The sequence below is a fragment of the Pelobates fuscus genome, chromosome 3 (genome assembly GCF_036172605.1).
Source record: "Pelobates fuscus isolate aPelFus1 chromosome 3, aPelFus1.pri, whole genome shotgun sequence".
NCBI classification, from domain to species: domain Eukaryota; kingdom Metazoa; phylum Chordata; class Amphibia; order Anura; family Pelobatidae; genus Pelobates; species Pelobates fuscus.
The window spans coordinates 363,288,218-363,308,377 of record NC_086319.1 but is presented as its reverse complement, the minus strand read 5'-3'; the positions used below and the strand labels follow the sequence as shown (position 1 = coordinate 363,308,377).

Sequence of the window (20,160 nt, the reverse complement as noted above, 5' to 3'; positions counted from 1 at the left end):
GGCACTATAGCCACCACAGCACCCTGTAGTGAATATCATGCTTGGAGTCGTGTCTAGTCAGAAGCTCCACTTTCATGCAGTTCACTAAGAACGAGTGTGCGTTCACATAACCTGATGTAATGCACTAGGCATCTCAAAATCATGTGCTGTACACTGAAATGGAGTATTCATTCGAATAAAGAATACGCCAAGATTATATTACAGATCCCGACGGAACCTGGCACAGACCCAATACCACGCACCTAAATACCCCCCCCCCACCTGTTTTTATATTTTTTCTCTGCTCTTCTACCTTTCTCACAGCTCATCACCACCAACTTACTTCTGTCCTCTCTAACATTTCTTAAGACTCAGAAGAGTTTCACCCTACACACACATAGAACGGATTGGCAGAACCAGAGACCGCTATCCTCCTGGGATAGTGCGCAGCTGGATACCCAGGTCATCACATTATAGATCACAATATTGGACAAAGGGGAGGGATAGGCTCTCCCACGGATAGTGCATCTTGACAAAAAAAAAAAAAAAAAGTACCCAAATACACAGAAACTGATAGAGGGAAAAAAAGCCATCTTTAGGCTACATACCGCAAGACTACACACGGTCCCACTAACACAAGCACACCAAACTACACTTGACAGAGCAGGATAGTCATCCTGTGAGGCCTGTGAGAGCAAAAATAACAGGGGGACACAAGCCAGAAGACAAAACTCAGCAGGTATATAATCTGCGGTTTATTTAGAAGATACACGGAACCTTGGCCATGGGTCGACTAGACCCCCCAGATACTAGACCAATCTGAGACAAGACCCTAGAGGTCAAGAAGGTTAATAATAGAACTGGAGCCAGGCTCCAAGCTGCACTGAGCTCAAGCTGGGTTTTTAAAAAGAAATTTAAAAAGGGTTGACTTATATTCTCACGCAAATGTATGTTTCTGTATTTTTCATAAACATGTATATGGTATAGTGGATAAAACTGCTCAGACTACCTTGTTACCTTTTTGTCTGTGATTTCACCAAGGAAAAAAAAAATATATTTACAAAAAATAAAAATAAATTACACATTTATATTTTCAAATGAAAAAAAAATATTTGACAAATTTCCTTTAAAGCATCACTGCTTTACTCATAAGAAGTCATTTTAACTCCAATTTACAACAATCAAAATTGGAATCTTCAGTAATTTTGGACATTTCGGAGTATCGCATTATATTAATATGTAGGAATATAAAAAGTTGCCTCGGTAGTCTAAGGAAAACAAAACATTGAAAAAAAAGTTGGAAAATCTTTCTATTAGAACAATTAAAACAAAGAATGTAGATGGGATAAAATGTTTTAAAAAGGCACAAATGGCAGCAGAAATATATTATAACACAAAGACGTATTAACATGTCTTGATGTAAAGTGACAAAAGAACTAGACATATGCTCCCCCCAACCCCAAAGAAAAAGCTCAAATGTGAATGCAGAAAATGGAAGACTAGCAGAGTATACAATGGAAATATGAGAAATGGGACAAAAGGCCATTTTATTGCTTTCTATCTCAGCTCCCTGCACACAAAGACTGTGCATTTCTCAAGATGCTCAGCACCTCTCCCATGTCCTTGAGTCACCCCCTCTGCACATATTACAGCTCTCTTATATAAAGATAAGCGGTCGTGTGCTGTATTAGAGGGATCGCTATTAAAACGGATGAGGTGAGACAAGGGAGTGTGATGGAGGGTAACATGCTACAGAAAAAAAAAATGCACAGAGAAGGACTGTGAAGGGAGAATAATGACAGAGGACTGGGGAAGAGAAAGGCAGGAAAAAGGGAGATGGGAAAAAAATTAAATAAGACGTGGAGGGAAACCCAGTGTGGACGGAGGGGGGGTTGGGGCAGCTGCAGCTTCTTTGATAGAACTATTATTGTAGTAACCCAATCTACTACTGCAGATGCTTAGGATGAAAGAAGGGAGCCTAGACAATCAGAATGGGGGATGGAGGGAGGGGAAAGAACAGTTTCCCACGTTTAATCCTCCATGGCAGGGAGGTGCAGCTCTGACGAAACGGATGCAAAGCGTTGTACACCCTCATCAGTGGGTTGAGAACAAGGAACAGTTGGCCTGTATGGCAATCCAGACTGCCACAGAGTTTAGAGTGGTGAAGAGTTCAATCAGATTACAGTAATGGAGGAAGCAAGGGCAAAATGGAAAGATACTGTACACTACAAGCCACGTGAAACTACAAATCATATCAAAAAGGGACCACAAGCCAGTCAGGGCTACTGACATACCGTAAACAAATTGGGATTATACGTTTACTCTGAAAATCTAAAGAAAGCAATACTTTGTACGCACAAGATCATCTACAAGAAATCTCAACGACAGCTCTCCACATCATTAAAACAATCTTAGAAATTAAAATACATAAAACACTACTGGTGATCATTTAGAAATATCCACGTATATTATCATTGGCATTTATATAGTGCCATCATATTCCACAGCACTTTACAATTATAACATTTACAAGGCATTGGACAGGGATATCTGTAGTCTGTTTATGAATAAGTAACAGCAACGTTAGATTCTGGTCACAGGAAGTGATGTCATAATGCAGCCATACTGTAACCATAGAGAAGGTTGCCTTTTTGAGTGTGGAATGTATGCACGGGTTACAAATAAAGGAGATGGTAAACCAATCTGGCCAGGTTTACTCTATGAAAATTAAAGTAAAAAAAAAAAAAATCATACAGAACATGATTTCTCAAACAGGTTTTCAAGAACCATAGTCCCATAATTTAGAAATTATTCAATTCTGTATCATCCAAGGGTTACATCAAGGGCTCGTTTGAGAAAAGCAAGAAATATGTTCATGCACCTCGAATAAATTGGGATTTACAAGATACCAAAATCCATTAACGAAAATATTTCCATAGCTTTCCCTGCATATTTCAGACATAAACTTGAAAAAGAACTTTAATTATTTTTAATTTATTTGTACTTATCAGGATGCGATACAAACAACAGCTGGTACATGTGACACCAGATTAGACTTGATGTATGCATCATGTAGACAAGAGTTCTCTCAAGTGGCACTATTCATGAGCCAGGTTATTTTTTGTTGTCAGTCTGTGATTATACAACAAATACCTGTTACGTTCACCTTGTGCTTGCAAAGCGTTCAAATATTTTAGTGCCTGATCAAATATATATGTTGTTTTCAGACTTTTGAAAACAATGTGATAAAAAAAAATATGTTAGAAATTAGATTTTCTTTTTCAAGCCATTAAAATGTTTTATTATTCAGTAGAAATACACAGACCAGACACTCTGGAAAAACATTTTTGCAAGATACACTGAAATAAAGTAATCTAATGTTTTATTTAAGGAAATATGCAGTATTAACCCACAAATTGTTCATTTTCGTATATGCATTAGGACGTTTAAATGCAAAAAAAGCGTTCGGTCTTCCTGATGCTCTTACTTACTCTTGCATTTCTCCATTATAGTGGGTATGTCTGAGAGGGGAGAGGAATATAATACAAAAAAAGCACTATTATAGGGGAACATATCCTCTTTCTCTGCTTATTTAAAGCCGAACTGAATGAAAACGGTGGAACTGTACAATGAATTACAATTAAAAAAAAATTTAAAATACGTGCGTCTCTTTTGGGCAGATAAGTAACAAATCTAACAGGTTTTAAACGGTGGGCTTCCTGACAGTTTACTAGCTGTCTAGGTATAAAATATTGGCCACTGATATGTGCCACACCAGTCCAACTGAACATGAACTTTTATCTCACAACTTCAGAAGTACAGTAACGAGAATGGCATGTGATAATATAAAAATGTAGACATCTTCCTTCCAGTAATCTGGAAAAGCGGTCAACAGCGTCTAACCACCAAGACCACCACCACCTAGTTACCTGTCAATTCATTAAGCTCACATTGTGCCTGCCATGCCAGACCTACATTTATAATGAGTAAGAAGTCAGATTTTTAAGCATGCTTGTAAACGAACAAGCATTAAACAAGTTAGACATTTTTGAACTTGGGTGGGTGGGTTGGTGGGAGTGGGAGGAAAAAAAAAAATCATTCCCTTCTGAGGTGTGGAAAAGAATTGAACTTGGGCACTATTCTCTCATACGGTACTTATACACCAAACAGACAGGTGTTATTGAGTGCATGTTTGAATTCTGACATTCTACTACAGGGCCTAGGATTAATAAAAGGCCTATACTACCGGGCAGACTTTAACAGTTACTTGCCACTGTAAGCCATTACAAGCTCATGGGTGAATTTCAATGCGCAAGGGCCAATGTTTCACTTGCCAATTATTATATGTAGACGCTGAAACTGCACAATCTATGACCTAAAGAAATTTGACATTTTTGGAGTAAACCTATACAACAGGTTCAAAGACTTATAAAGCCCCGGCTGGAAACATAGAATGCTACCCTTAGTTACAAATAAATGTAGTTGTACATGTGCAGCAATTTAAAAGCACGTTGTAATACAAAAATACATATTTATTGCAATAGTAGCATGAGATCTATTTAAAAATCTGTTTCAAAACACAATGTTCTCCCAAAGCATCTGCAAAATGTACAACATTTTAAATCTAATGCAAATGTGCAGGATTCTATTGATTATGCCAATTCAATGGTAAAACCAATAAAATATTGAAACAAAACTGACTTAATGCCATGCACCACAGATGACATGTCACAAGAGCATTCACTTTTCAATAATTTAAACAGATAGGTCAGTGTGTGCCAGTGAACCAGCAGTTATGAGTCAACAATTAACTATTTTATATGCAAGCTTCAAAATATTGTTTTATACCCAACTGTATGTTTAGGTTTCCCACAGCATCACAGAATAAAAACATTTTCCCAACATTCGTGATTACGTTTTTAGAAATGGAACTTGTACAAGACAACTAGTTAACAAATGTTTCCCATGAATGCAGCTCTTGTCATTAAAAACGCAGATTGAACTGCTTTCACTCCAAATGAGCCTTTTAATGTTAATCCTTGTGGACCAAGATCCAACAATAGAGGTTTAAAAAAAATATATATATCTAATCCCAAGAGAGACATTTTCCATTGCACTAGCAGTAAAATGATTTACTATATTTTGTTCATTTAGTAATAGGCCCCATAAAGGGTAGCACACTACACTTGACCTACACAGGTTAATATGCATGTTATACATAATGACTTAGTATTTAGTAGTCTCTTTGTCCAATTCTTATCCGACACTGTTGAAGACGTAACATAACAAAATCAAATTTTTAGGTCTTTAAGAAGATTAAGGCTACCCACTATCTGATCTGGTTAGGATTTGCAATTAAGAAAATTGCATTATCCTTCAGATTAGGGGAGGGGGAGGGGGGGGAGAGAGAAACACTTACAATAGTGTGTGTGTGTATATATATATATATATATATATATATATATATATATATATATATACACACACACACACCCCCCCCAAATACTACACATGTAGACAGGCACAAGGGAACCTGAAGTGTGAGGTTAGATCAGAGAGTGACAATGCTATTTGTGCACATTGGCAAGCTTTGCACAGCATTCTGGGATTGTTATGGACACACAATCACTGAGAGCTGCTGCTGCTGTATTGACAGATTTGTATATATTTTATTATTATTGTTGTTTTATGCATTATTTTATGATTAGTATTATTGTTTTATGCAGATACTGCACAGAGTTATATCAGAATATAATTATTATTAAATTATGAAGTTTAATTTTTTTTTTATGTATTTAATAAAACGTGTAACTGTAACACTCCCCATGGGAGCTCCCTTGACATTTCCAGCCCCCGGTGGAGGATGTGGTGATTGAGGGCCGGGTAGGAGACAGATCTCTCCCATGTGCTGGGACTACAACTCCCATCATGCCTTGCCAGCTCCCAGCATGCCCGGGGTGTGTGTGGGGGGCTGTCAGGGAGCCCAGACTGCGATGTGTGCGGTTACCGAGCCCCCCAGCCCGGCCCGGACCCCGATATCCCCCCATGATGGCCGTACCAGCCAGCTCTCGGCGCTGCTCACCCTCTGTCTGGCCTCAGGTGTCCTCCATCTTGTCCTGTGCCGCACACATTCCTGGGAATCGCTTCACACGGGGCCCGGACTCCCCCCCATCCCGGATTATCGGCCGGCTAGCCGCCACTACTCCAGCTGCAGGCTTTAACCGTCCGCGCAGGCCGCAAGGCAGACTCGGACCGTGAGGAGGACTGCGCTTCCGGCGCGGCCGGAGACACGCCCACTGGATCCCACCGGGGGCACGCCCCTTCCCTCCCTCCTCCCCCCTCGCGCGACGTCACCAGGCCACGCCCTCCTGGAGTCAGAGGATGAGATTAGGTCACGTCCAAGCAGATCGCCGAGCACAGCGCACTAGAGGCGGCGGCATGGTAAAAGGCACAACAAAACCCAGCTTTGAAGCGAGCTGCTGGCTGTCGGTCAACCAAAAAAATGGCCTCCAGGGTGGGGGCGACAACACGCGTTTCGGGCTTGAGTGTTTAGAACTCCGGACAATGGATGTTGTGCTACAAAGAGTTGTAAATAGGTCGGCGGTGACGTCAACCGGGCCACGCGACCTTAGGCCTAGTAAACTCTAGGGGGCTCTGAGATTGCTGTTAATAAAGCACATTGTTCACCTCTCTCTCTCCTCTGCCTCCCTTCCTTGGCTTCTGTCTGTGAGGAAGATCAGTAGTAAAAAAATAAAAAAAATGGAAACGTTGTTAAAAAAAACACACTGGTGTTTGCATATACTGTATTTTTTTTTTTTATATTATTATTTTACATTTATAATTAAAGTGAGCAGCTTGAGTACAAACATTGAATAACCAGGAAGATGCACGCACGCATATTCTGTTATATTTAAAGCAATACTCCAACCACCATAACCACTAATGCACTCTTTACCGGTTACAGTTTCAGGAGTGCCGTGTCACCCCATTGCCCGCTGTGAGCCAATCCCCGCCTACACTACAGTCTGCAGGAAACGCAGGAAGCTCATTGTCTAAAGAAATATTATTATTAAGATCTTTCAGCTCTCCGGAGGCTGTAGTGAAGGCAGGGAGTAGATCCCAGGTAGGTAGTCAAAAATGTCTAAAACAGTTTGACTACTTGCATGCGGGAGGGTGTGCCAGGGCTTAGTGGTATAGAGGACTGGCCCCAAGCCTGGCATCTAAACCTATTCCGCTGAGCACTCTTCCCTTCTTCTAAGGGAAAAATATAGCAGAGAACTTTTCCTACCAGCACTTCTCAACTAGTGGTGCCAAGGAGAGAGAGCATCAACAGAGGGGTAGAGTTTCTCCTCCAATATCAATTCTCATAAAATGGAGAAAACTACCACTTTAATTTTGAAACACATGGCTTTTATGCATGCCTTTGTTAACACAGTAAATAATAAGTCAATCAATGAAACACTGTACCTTGTGCACCCCCATTGTTTAAAGATCGTTTTAGCGGGTCGCTGGTATATTGCTCTGGGCAGTTACCTGCCTTCTGAGTTTAGCTCCACTGAGCTTAACAAAGCAGGAACTAACAGGTCCTGTTTTCTGCTTGCCAACCAGGGGGTGTAGCCAGTATAATTCATAAATGTGCCAATTTTTATTGAAATCTGTACTTTTTGTAAAATGAAAAAAAAGAGGATACACTCTTGCTTTCGCTGTGGGGAGTGTCTCTTTAACCCCTTAAGGACCAAACTTCTGGAATAAAAGGGAATCATGACATGTCACACATGTCATGTGTCCTTAAGGGGTTAAAAGTGAGGGTAACATAACACAACTAAGAAAATAACAGAGTGACCTGCGGCTCAATAATTATAACCATGCTGCATACCTCCCAACATTTCAATTGGACAAAGAAGCACACTTTAATTTTAGCGGTGTGAGTTGGGGTGTGGCCAGGGGCGGGCTGCTCTGGGAAATATTAAAGGGACTCTCCAGTGCCAGGAAAACAAACCATTTTCCTGGCACAGCAGGTCCCCTTCTCCCTCCCACCTCCCATCCCAGGTTGCTGAGGGGGTTAAATCTCCTTCAGTGACTTACCTGTATCCAGCGCCGATGTCCCTCGGCGCTGGTTCAGGCTCCGCCTACGCTCCTCCAGTGACGTCGGCGGGGGAGACCTATTGCGCATGCGCGGCCCGGCGGCGGCGAAGACCTAATGCGCATGCAATTACACTTGCAGGGTTAAGGGTAGTGGGAGTTGGCACCCAGACCACTCCAATGGGCATAAGTGGTCTGGGTGCCTGGAGTGTCCCTTTAAGTGACTTACTAATAACAATTTAGGAATCTAAAATATAATTTATAACAAGTACAACTGAAAACAAAAATCTAAAAAAAATAAATAAAAAAAATAAATAAAAATGGAGAATTCATAACAAATCGATTTGCGTCGTATCTATTGATTTTGATAATGATAAAAATCTAGGGAGTTATCTACTAAACAACTGAACAAGAAGATATTTGACTGCTAATTTCATTAATTCTTCACAAATAATGGACATTCACATTTCAAAATTATGAGGAGAATGTCACTGTGTCTGAATCAATATTTTCAGAATTTTGGACCAAATGAAATTCACAAATGAACTAAACACATTTCCCCCCCCCCCCCCCCCCCCCCTGCACATCTCTAATTTGTACTTTAGTAAATAAGTATGTATAATAACAAGGGTGCTTTGCTACTATTGGCCACTATTTAATTTGTTTAAATTATTTATCTACAAAAGTCATCATTAAAGGGATACTCTGCTGCCCAACTACAAAATAAATAAAAAGCACTGTTTAGTAGATATACCCCAAATGAAAACTTTCATGCATTTAATAGTGCATTTTTTCATTACAGGTATATCTAAAAACAGCTTGCAGAAACTGCAGATCTCTTGTCTGCTGCCTTTGCAAACCTTCCCCTTCTAACCCCGCCCAGACTCTCTGTGGCTATCCAATCACAGACTTTCCAATGCAACTCAATAAAAAAGTCTTAACAAGGCAGGTGCACTGGGCAATTGCTGCCTCTTGAAGTTCAGTGCAAATAAGCTAACCAAACCAGGAAGTAACAGGATCTGTTGTCTGCTTGAAAAGCCAGGGGTGTGTAACCAGTATAATTTAAACAAGTGTCAATTTCTAGTAAAATCTGCAAGATTTCCAAAATGAAAAAAGAGGATACACGCTCCACACAGCTTTCCAGCAAGCTAAAGTGCTTCAGGGGTTAGGATTGTTCATTTAAAGTCTATGAGAATTTTTGTAGAACACACTTTTGAAAAGTGATTTCTAATGGAACAATTTCTGATAAAAAATAATTTAAATCAAGGCCATTGTATTATATGGTACATAGAATGTAGCATACTGCTGTATGTAAAATTATTTTGCTGCAGAAACAAAATCACATCATAATTAAAGAAGAGATCCTAAAGGGATTGCTTGAAAAACAGATTATTCCCCCTCCCTTTGGCATCTGAATTCTACCTTTTACAGGGCAAAGGTGTTCATGCACTGCCTATCCGCTTTAAGAAGTGATATAAGTCCAGAAAAAAATGGAGGGTGTGGAACTCAACATCTCGCCATGTTAAAGGGTTCCTTTAACCCCTGAAGGACACATGACATACCGGTATGTGACATGTCATGATTCCATTTTATTCCAGCAGTTTGGTCATTAAGGGGTTAAATCAATAGAGGTTATGTATAAAAAGCAATGCTGTGGCAACGTTTTAAAATCAGCAGGGACATTCCATTTGGTTTCCATGGTGACTGCTCCACTTTTAGAATTTTGCCCCAGAATAGCTCTATGTATATAACCCCCACTGTGTCTCCAGTGGTGATTGAATGAAACATTTGACATAAGCACTGTAACCACATCAGCTTGCTGAAGTGGTTGTGATGCGATGACTCTGTGCAGTGTTGCAGCATAATACACCGACGCATGAACATGCATTCATTAGGCTGAGGTCTCTCTCCTCATATGTACAATCAGACTGCAGCTCTTCTGGTCTTAACATAGCGCTATGCTGGGTGTAAACTGATAGCACTCACTGTATAGCTTCTATCATTTAACAGATAAGCTTCATTCAGCTTTTGTGATGAGTGTAACTGCTCTCTGGGGATAGAGTGCTTCTGCCACAAACCTCCGTTGTGCAACAAGTATTGTTTATTGTATAAATAATAAAATAATAATAATAAAAGAAAATTAAATTCTGTATGTCTTGTAAAATAAAGACTCTAATAATCTCTCTTCTTAGAGTCTTTATTTTACAAGACATCTATTGGAACAAGACACCACCTTTGGAGATAACCCTATGGGGAGATGTGCCTACTATTTACTATTATTTTGTGAGTGCTCTGCCTCCCCCTCCCTCCATATATTGTTTCTAGCTGTATTACACTATTCTGTTCTTTTCTCCTAGATATTATTTTATTTATCCACAGAGCTTTTCTTTTATATATTTCTCATGTATGTGTGTATATATAATCTTTTTTTGCAGTCCTAGAGTAGTTTTGAAGGTGGGCATCAGAGGTGGGAGTACAAAAAGAGGATAGACACAGGTCTTCAGCAGGGTGTAATTGTAAGGATAGTTAGGTAGGAGCAGCATTATGTAGATATTTGTAAGCAAGTACCAGAATTTTAAAGGTACACTATAGGGTCAGGAACATAAACATGTATTCCTGACCCTATATTGTTAAAAAACACCATCCAGCTCCGCCTAGACCCCCCCCCCCATTGCCTCCATAAATATAGCAAAATCTTACTTGTATTCAAGTATGCCGCTGCTGCCCCTGACCTGCCTGCATACCTGACATCAACAGAAGTGATTATGTGAGCCAATCACAATGCTTTCCCAATGCAGTTCCAGGGTTGGCTGAGACTGTCAAGGAGGCAGATCAGGGGCAGAGCCAGCATAAGTTAAACACATCCTTGGCCAATCAGCATTTACTCATAGAGATCCATTGAATCAATGCATCTCTTTGAGGGAAGTTCAGTGTCTGCATGCAGAGGGTGGAGACACTGAATGGCAGTACTGCACAGTGTGCAGTATTGCCACAGTAAGCACCTCTAGTAGCCATCTGAGGAGTGGTCAGTAGAGTTATCCCTAGGCTGTAATGTAAACACTGTATTTTCTCTGAAAAGACAGCGTTTACTGCAAAAAGCCTGAAGGGAATGATTCTACTCACCAGAACAAATACAATATGCTGTAGTTGTTCTAGAGACTATAGCGTCCCTTTAAATTGGACCCTATATCTTACGGAAAGCCAGTGTGTAAGCAATGACAGGGAGGGGGGAGGCATTGGTTGGTGCTAACAGATAGGGAGATAAGCCCTGTTGCCACATTCAATATAGACAGTAACAGGGCAAGTTAAGAACGTAAGACCCCTGAGAAGCGGATTGCAGTAGTCAAGGCGAGAGGGGATAGCGGCATGGACCATCAGCTGCAGCTTGTGTTCGATAGGGGTGGATGCAAGCTATGTTTTTGAGATAGAAGCGGCAGGATTTAATGGGTGATTGTACATGAGGGGTAAAGGAGAGGTTGGAGTCAAAGAAAACACCTAGACAGTGAGTTTGCGAGGTATAGCTGATGGTAGTGCCGTTGACTTGGAGGGAGGGAGACAGAAGAGTAGCAACACTTGAGGGAGGAAAGACCAGAAGTTCCGTTTTGGACAGGTTGAGTTTAAGAAATTGAGCAGCTATCCAGTAATGAATAGCTAAGAAGCAGTCAGAGACACAAGTCAAGAGGAACGGCGAGAGATCAGGAGAGGACACATAGATTTTCCTGTCATTCACATGGAAATGATATTGGAAGCAAAAAGAGCTGATGAGTTTACCAAGGGGGTCAGTATAAATCGAGAACAGTAGGGGACCAAGGACTGAACTTTGGGGAACACCAACAGAGAGGGGTTGCATAGGAAGTGCCAGATAAATAAACACTAAAAGAGTGCTGGGAGAGGTAGGAGGAGAACCAGGAAAGAGCAGAGTCCCATCGAGCGAGATTACACGGATGAGAAGAAGTTGTTGGTGATCCACAGTATCAAAAGCAGCAGAAAGATCAAGGAGTTTCAGAAAAGAGTAGCGACCACTGGATTTAACAGCACTTGAATAATTTGATACTTTTGTTAGGACCACTTCGAGTGATGAGCGCTGAATGCCGACCAAAGTGAGTCATGCCTAGAGTGGGATTCAAAGAAGTCGGTCAGTCTAGCAAACACAACTCTCTAATGGATTTTGGAGGCAAATGGTAGTAGTGAGATAGGGTGGTGGTTGGATGGGGAGTTAGGGTCAAGGTTGGGCTTTTTTTAGAATTGAATTACAGTTGCATGTTTGAAGGATGAAGGAAATATGCCAAAGGAGAAAATATTTTAAATATTTCAGTAAGTATTTCAGTAAGGAGCAAAGTTAGAAAAGGAGAGAGAGAGAGTGCGAGTGAGATTTGAGTGAATGGGATCAAAGGACAGGTGGTGGTGTGGGAGGACCAGAGAAGAGCAGAAACCTCTTCTGCTGTAGCTGGGCAATGAGCATTGAACAGCAGAGGGAATGGAGTTAGTGGAAGTATTGGTAGGGGAAATAGATAGATGAGAGATCTCTTCTCTGATCACAGAAATCTTCTCAGTGAAGTGAGTTGCAAAGTTTGTAATGTTCAAGTTGTAAGAGAAGCAGCAGCAACAGGGCAAAGTACAGAGTTAAAAGTGTGACAGAGGCGTTTGGGTTCTAGGAAGAGTGTTTTTTGAGAGTATTTGGAGATATAGGGTTTGCTTAGTGTGCTATGGTTGGAACCTGGGTCGCTAACAATGTTTAACTATAGAAGGTGCCATGATATTGTTAAAGCGCATCGAGAGTAAGGGGCAAACCGTGTCTATTTACCAGTTAGCCAGCTTCATCACTGGCCGACGCTCCACATAGGGACCCATGCAGCATCGTACATGCCATTCCTTGTGCTGCCATGCTGGATCCTCTTCAATGTGTTGGAGCCCTTGCAGGCTTTGCCCAGACCTTGGAAAATAGTGGGAAGAGTGGCAATATGGACTTTAAGTCTGGCATGGCACACCGCCAGTGAAGGGAGTGTAGACGCTTACAAATAGGCAGAGGTTACCTCCCTAATTATATAGGCTTCCAAATTCCTCCCCATGAGAGTGTAAACCCTCCCGTTCTCCTATTTAAACCTAAGGCTCATAGCTCAGATGTTTTGTGAGCTCCCAGGGCAGATATCCAATTGAACAAAGAGAAAAGTGTTTTACCAACCTATACAGAAATGCTAAAACTCAATAGGGACATCAATCAACTTACATAGGGAGGTCAAAATTAATCTTCTGCTGCACTGAACTTGCAAATTTGGCAGAATAAGAGCATTTAGCACGTGTGAGTATGTACACACATTTCAATCATTCATTCTGTCAACCATATTTGTCCGATGCGTATCTTGTGGTGAGCATGGTATGCCTGGAAGTGATCCAATAAAAATATTGGAGTATACATAAAGTCTTAACAGGATTCATCAGGCAGTCGATTGCAGTATGGCATAGATTAGGGATTATACAGTCACCAAAGAGCCCATTAAACAGTGAAATGAACTATATTAATATAAAGTAGGAAAAAACAAGATGTGAGACAGATGTGAGAAGGATGGACCCACTATTGTGGAGGGAGGAAGAAAGGACGTAATGAAGGCAGATGACATAGACTGAAAAGGATTATTAAGTGGAGGTCAATTGGGGTCACTATTGGGATTGTCAGTGGTTAGTAAGTCATAGATCAATGCCTTTCTTAGTAAGTACCAAAGAATGTCGAAGTGGCGGAATCCTGGAGTAGAGGAGATTCAGGAAAATCTAAAGGTATCACACTTCCAAAAACAAATAGCCTCCCACTACAATACTTAAAAGTCATTTTACACCTGAAGCTCTCCACTGGCCTCAATTCTATCCATGACGGTGAAGCTCTACATCAAGATCCAAGTACTCTCGGCTATAACCCTTCCAGCTGCAGGACCATTTCCTTACTAATTGCAGGTCTGAAGCTGTTCACCAAGGTTTTGGTGCGAATGATCGGGAGGGTACTCCCTTTGTTTATTTACCTGGATTATGTTGGGTTTATCCCTGATATGGGGACAAAGGAAAACACCAAAGGATGTTGTGATATTACAGACTGAGCCTCATTATTTGGCCTTCAGCTTCTTTTTCTATTTAATATTACTGAAAAGGCATTTGACTGGAAATATGGGGTGGGCAAAAATTTAGAGTAGGGTTTGAGGTGTCAATAACTAATGAACCAATTTTAATACTATTACATATAATAAATGCTTAACATATGGAGATTAGTTTGACATCTTTTAAATGAGCTCCAAAAGAGGATATCTTTTAAATGAGCTCCATTTGCCACCTCGCATAGTGGGGCTCTTTTAATTGCATTGTTCATGACATTAGTTAATGTATGAGGCTCTAGTGCTCAAATTATTGCCTGACAACTTCCTGCGGAGCCACCTCGCACTAGATGGTGTATTTGGTAGGATGGAAATGTCTCTGAAGAATTATCCGTGTATTTTCTGTACCCCAGAAACTACAGTTTTGCTTATTGACAAAGCTATTTAAATGAAAATGAGGTTCGTCAGACATCATGAGGTGAAGAATAAATCTTTTTCTCTGGCTAATTTGTTGTTCCTTCGTGAAATGATGAATCTCCAAAGACTCAGTTATAATATGTACCTGGAACAACAAGAAAAAATTAACCACTAACAAATATGTTCTTATGTACCTGTCAAATCCTACTCCTAATGTTGACCACCATGTATATTTTTGCAACAAGTTGCCACATGGGGTTTGGAGATCATTTATGTAAAATGATTAATTTTCTCTATACAAATATTTAGGACATAACCCAGATAGGCACCTTTACCTCTCCTCTGTGCTTTTTTTTTTTTACTAGAGCCTTATCTATTGGACTATTAGGCAGAACAGGGGGATATAAGGATTCAAAGGCCATAACAGGGTTAATTAAGGTGGCAGCTAATATGGACCTCCTCAACGTCCTTCAGAAAATCAAATTTTTGGATCCAAACCAAATCAGAAATCATGAACGTAACCATTCCAGGGCTATGGACCATGACACCAAGACCTTTCTTTCATTTCTCTTGGTGCATTGAAGATGTATCGGAACTAGACCACAAAATTAATGCCGTCAAAGTGAATCTTTCCAGAGGCTCCTATATCTTTGGATAAATAAATATAACGTGATAACGAGCAACAGTGTACATAGTGTGAAATACAATGATAAAATGCTGCCTAGCAGAATGAGTTGCCTCTTCCAATTCAAAAATGTGCAAATGCATAAACGTGTTAACAACACCTAAAGAGTGCAAGTGCAATTAAAATGGTGTTTATTTACCTTATGGCGTGTTACAACCACTTTCAATATAATAGAACATATAAAAATAAATAAAGAGAGAGAGATTAAAACCTATTTAATGCATATTACAAATGTTGTTTTAACATTTGTAATATGCATTAAATAGGTTTTAAGACAGGCACTCACACATATACAGCACAATCCAATTTGTGCTGGAATATGTTTGTCCTTCAAGGCCACTTATCTCTGATCAGTTTCAGTAAATCTCCAATATACTTTGGTGAGATCTGATTCTGGCTTCAATGAATGAATGGAGCAGAAAATTCTTCAGTTCGAACTTGAAGAGTCGCAAATCAGACACTGGCACAGCAGCGGTGGCTGGAACTCAGTAAAGACCACCACTAATGGAAAGCTTTATAAAAGATAAGAGAGACTGAAGGAGACCAGCAGCTCTGGAGAAAGTCTACTACTATAGACAAAACAAGTCCAGCTTTTGGTGTGTATAGGCGAATCTTCAAGTTCAAATAGAAGAATTGTTTGGGCCAATTATCCCTGAAGATCTCACCAAAGGATATTGGAGATTCACAGGACCATAAGGAGGGGGACTGTTTGGAGATAAGTTGCTCTGGAGAGCAAAACTATTCCAGCATATTTTTGCTGTGCGTGCCTGTCTAATATTTGTAATTTGCATTAAATACTACACTATTCGTTTTTTTGCTCTCTTTTTATTTATATGTTCTCGTATTAAATTGAAAGTGGCATAATAAACCATAAGGTAAATATACACCATTTTAACTGCACTTTTTAGGTGTTGTTAACACTGTCTTTGCCTTTGCACATTTTTGCTCCAGAGTCCTTTTCTTGATTTTTGCTCCTATATCTTTTGCAAACAATCCTAAACATAACCCTTAGAGATTTTGATGCTTCTTTACTAACAGCCTTGCTCTCATTTGTATGGATAGGTAAAGGAACACAACTGCACTCCAACCACCTTAACAAAAAACTACCAGGCCCACGATCCACATCTTTATGGACTAGTAATGCTATGTGTTTATACTTGCTCTTTATGCAGCATTGTATTTAAAGTTACAGGGGAATGTTACAAGTTTCTTACACATCAGTACAAGAGTCCTTTAATCATGCATTGCACATTGGACACAAGTCTTGATTAGAGCTGGAAATTGAGGAGGGAGGTGATGGGTTTCGGTTGCATACAGGGTGGCCTTTTCCCTTGGGATTCTTTGGGTGCAGGGCTCCACTGGCTCTCAACACAATAGCCTCTTTTTCTTCCTCTAGTGCCCTCCACCTTTCCTCGTTTCCCATACTCCATCCAATTGAGGTCATCTTCCACCTCCCACTTTTTGTGACTCATAACCCCAAGGATGTGATTTAGAATATCGTCTGCATCACATGTATTTGTTTATGATGAACCCAAGTGCATTGATACACTAGAATGACTGATCAACTAATTTGGAAACAGAAAACAAAGGGGTATTGGGAAGCACACTCGGAGCATGCATTTCTAAGTAGTGATTCTGCCGTAAAGACTAAACTATATGCAAAATACAGATTAGGACTAACGCACATAAAACAAATATTTTTTACAAGACTATTAAAAAAAAAATCACCTATCTTAGCAAACAAATATGGGGATTCAGTTAAGCCCACCACTACGTCACAGTACCCAAACATCAGTGGGTCCTACACTAATTTGAACATGGGAAATAACATGCTAACTGCAATACTGCTTGAATTGCTACTAGAGACTTATCAATTTATGCTGTGATCACCTCCGAAGGGGCACCTACAGTGGACGGGTGGGGTGCTCATCCCAAAAAACATCTGGTCTGGTTTCAAATCTACACAGAAAAAAAAATGGGAATTTGAGAACACAGAGCATAGATTAGAGGTGTTAAAATAAAAAAAATAAAGTATGGGAATTTGACTCGAGGGTCATAGAAAGTAGGAGTATTACAAAATTGATTTGTATTATTGAATAATATATTTACTAAAATGCAGTATTGCCTGTTTCTGTCTAATGTGTATAGGGATACAGATAAAATGAACAACTCATAGAAGCTATTTGAACAGGTTTTCCTGCCTATGAGTCAGAGCTGAAGTCACTATATTGGACAGAAAGCCACACTATAAAAGAATATCCAAAATGATTCAGAGTATTAATCTCCAAAGTTTATGAAATTAGGGCCTCAAATTAATTATTTTGTATAAGTTTTTCAAATGATCACACGTTTTTAGAAAAACTTTTAAATGGTTTAGCTACAGAAGTCATCATGTACAAAAATTCCCATAAACTTTAGGTTTATGTGAATTTTTGTAGATAAATCATTAGAAATGTTTTTCTAACAGATGTTGATCATTTGAAAAGCGTGTCTAAAAGAATTTAATTGAGGCTTTTAAATGAATAGCAAAAGTCAATAAAAAGTAAATAAAAACAACTCTGATTACTCCCATGTCATGTGGCATATTGCTCCAAATAATTAAAAGAGTAATTTCACTTAAACTATTAGGAATATAATATTGGTAAAACCTAATCAATTTCCTTACTTCTTCTAACGAGTAGAAGCAGTCAACTAAAATAGCTAAAACTCAACTATAGAGCTTGAGAATATGACTGTATTTAAATGAACACTGTATACTGCAGAAGGCCAATTTTAGAAATTCAGTAAATATATACACATATACAATAAATTAACATAAAAAACAAACAAAACAAAAAAAGAATAACCACATATGAACTCTTAGCATTTGCGATTTACCTCCGGGCTTTGCAACTTTTCCTCTGAACTCTGCAAAGTTCAGGGAGTCACTCAGCCAATCAGGATAACCTTCAAATTCAATGCAGAACTTATCCCATAAATCTTTGCAAAGCCGAGCTTCATGGACATATCAAGGATTTCTGGGAGTTTTAGTTTAGTTGTCCACTTACTACTATAGAAAGCAAGAGTTATGCTAAAACCTTTGTAGTTCTTTCTGTCACAATAATACAGTTAAAAGAAATCACACTATGTTAATTAATATTATTGAAGGAAATAGATACATACTGCAGGTATGTAGATGAGTAGATGTTTGAGAGTGTCTGTCAATTCCCTGTCACTATAAGTTTAGCGAGTTTTATTTCCTTTGTCCATCGCTGACCTGAACAGCAGAGGTTAGTTTGTGGGCTGCATCAACACAATTTCTATTTTTTATTTTATTTTTTGTAATATAAAATAATATTATTGTGCTCGTTTATTGAGGAAAGAGGCTGGTGGAAGAAGTCAACACAGCAGAACACAAAAACATATTTTAACAGCTCACATGTTATTTCAAGACCGGCACAAATGGTGCTTTGAAAACCCACTAGTACGGTTTCCAATTTATTGAAGAGCAAAGTGTAATTAACATTTCCCATCAACAGCCCTTTCTCAAGGTACAATGCCCAGGGAGGTTTTAGTTGCCAGTCTACTCCACTGACACAAACTTTTTTTCAAATACCGTCAATGAAAACATGCACAAAAATATGCATGCATGTTTTTAACGGTATATTTCCTTAATTGTAAGGGGAAAAAAATTCAATGGACTGTCCCTTTAAAATGAGACAAGAGGCATTGATAAATTACATATAAAAACAGAACATGGTGTGCTTCCCTTTAATGTATATTGGTCTCTTTTCCAGATGTTTTGTTACTGGAGGGCTTCTTGATTTGCTTGATTCCCTGGCATCATTAATGTTTAACATTCACCCAGTATGCCATACTATGAAAGCATATAAAACCAGTTCAATGTGCATGGCCCAAGGAATTTGGTAATTAAGTTATATGAGCTTATCTGAGTAAAGCAATCTAAGCTAATAAAGAAGATGCATTAGTGTACTCTTAAGATAAATTAGAGATACTGAGATTTCTTTACTCAATAACAATAAATTGCCCCTAGTGAGGATACAAGTACATAACCAAAGTAACGTAAGCTTAAAGGGATACTGTAGGCACCCAGACCACTTCTGCCCATTGGAGTGGTCTGGGTGCCAACTCCCGCTACCCTTAACCCTGCAAGTGTAATTATTGCAGTTTTTTATAAACTGCAATAATTACCTTGCAGGGTTAAGTCCTCCCCTAGTGGCTGTCTATTAGACAGCCACTAGAGGGAACTTCCTGCTCTATAGCACAGGTTTTCTGTGCTAGAGCGTCGCTGGACAGCCTCACGCTGTGTGAGGACCTCCAGCGTCGCTCAATTCCCCATAGGAAAGCATTGAAAATCGTTTTCAATGCTTTCCTATGGGGTGCGCTAATGCGCATGCGCGGCATTGCCGCACATGCGCATTAGGTCTCCTCGGCCGGTGGGTGGGATCAGTCTCGCCCACCGGCCGACGTAGGCAAAAGGTGGAGCAGCGGGGGAGGAGCAGGCAGCGACATGGGACATGTCGCTGCCTCAGGTAAGTCACTGAAGGGGTTTTCACCCCTTCAGCAACTGGGGATTGGGGGGTGGGAGGGAGAGGAATCCTGCAGTGCCAGGAAAACAGATTGTTTTCCTGGCACTGGAGATTCCCTTTAATGAAGCTGTTTTTGTGAATAGATCATGTCTTGGCAGTCTCACTATTCAATTCTCTGCCATTTAGGAGTTAAAGGGACACTATAGGCACCCAGACCACATCATCAGATTGAGGAGGTCTGGGTGCAATGTCCCTGTCCCTTTAACCCTGCAATCTAAAACATTTGTTTATATTGCAGGGTTTAGACTGCCTCTAGTGGCTGTCTAATAGAGGTGCTTCCTGCTGTTTCATGGAGTTTGACTCTGTTTAAAACGACACTGGACCTCTTCAT

At 39.9% G+C, this 20,160-nt stretch overlaps 1 protein-coding gene across 3 annotated transcripts in view; it reads right to left on the bottom strand.

The window, feature by feature from the left end:
* ZNF609 (zinc finger protein 609) overlaps positions 1 to 6,270 on the bottom strand; it is an 81,692-nt gene extending 75,422 nt beyond the window's left edge. For all 3 annotated transcript variants that reach the window (XM_063449295.1, XM_063449297.1, XM_063449296.1), the window contains exon 1: positions 6,062 to 6,270. The gene's annotated coding sequence lies outside the window, so the exon portion shown is untranslated. The remainder of the gene's footprint in view (positions 1 to 6,061) is intronic.
* Positions 6,271 to 20,160: the final 13,890 nt, after the last annotated feature.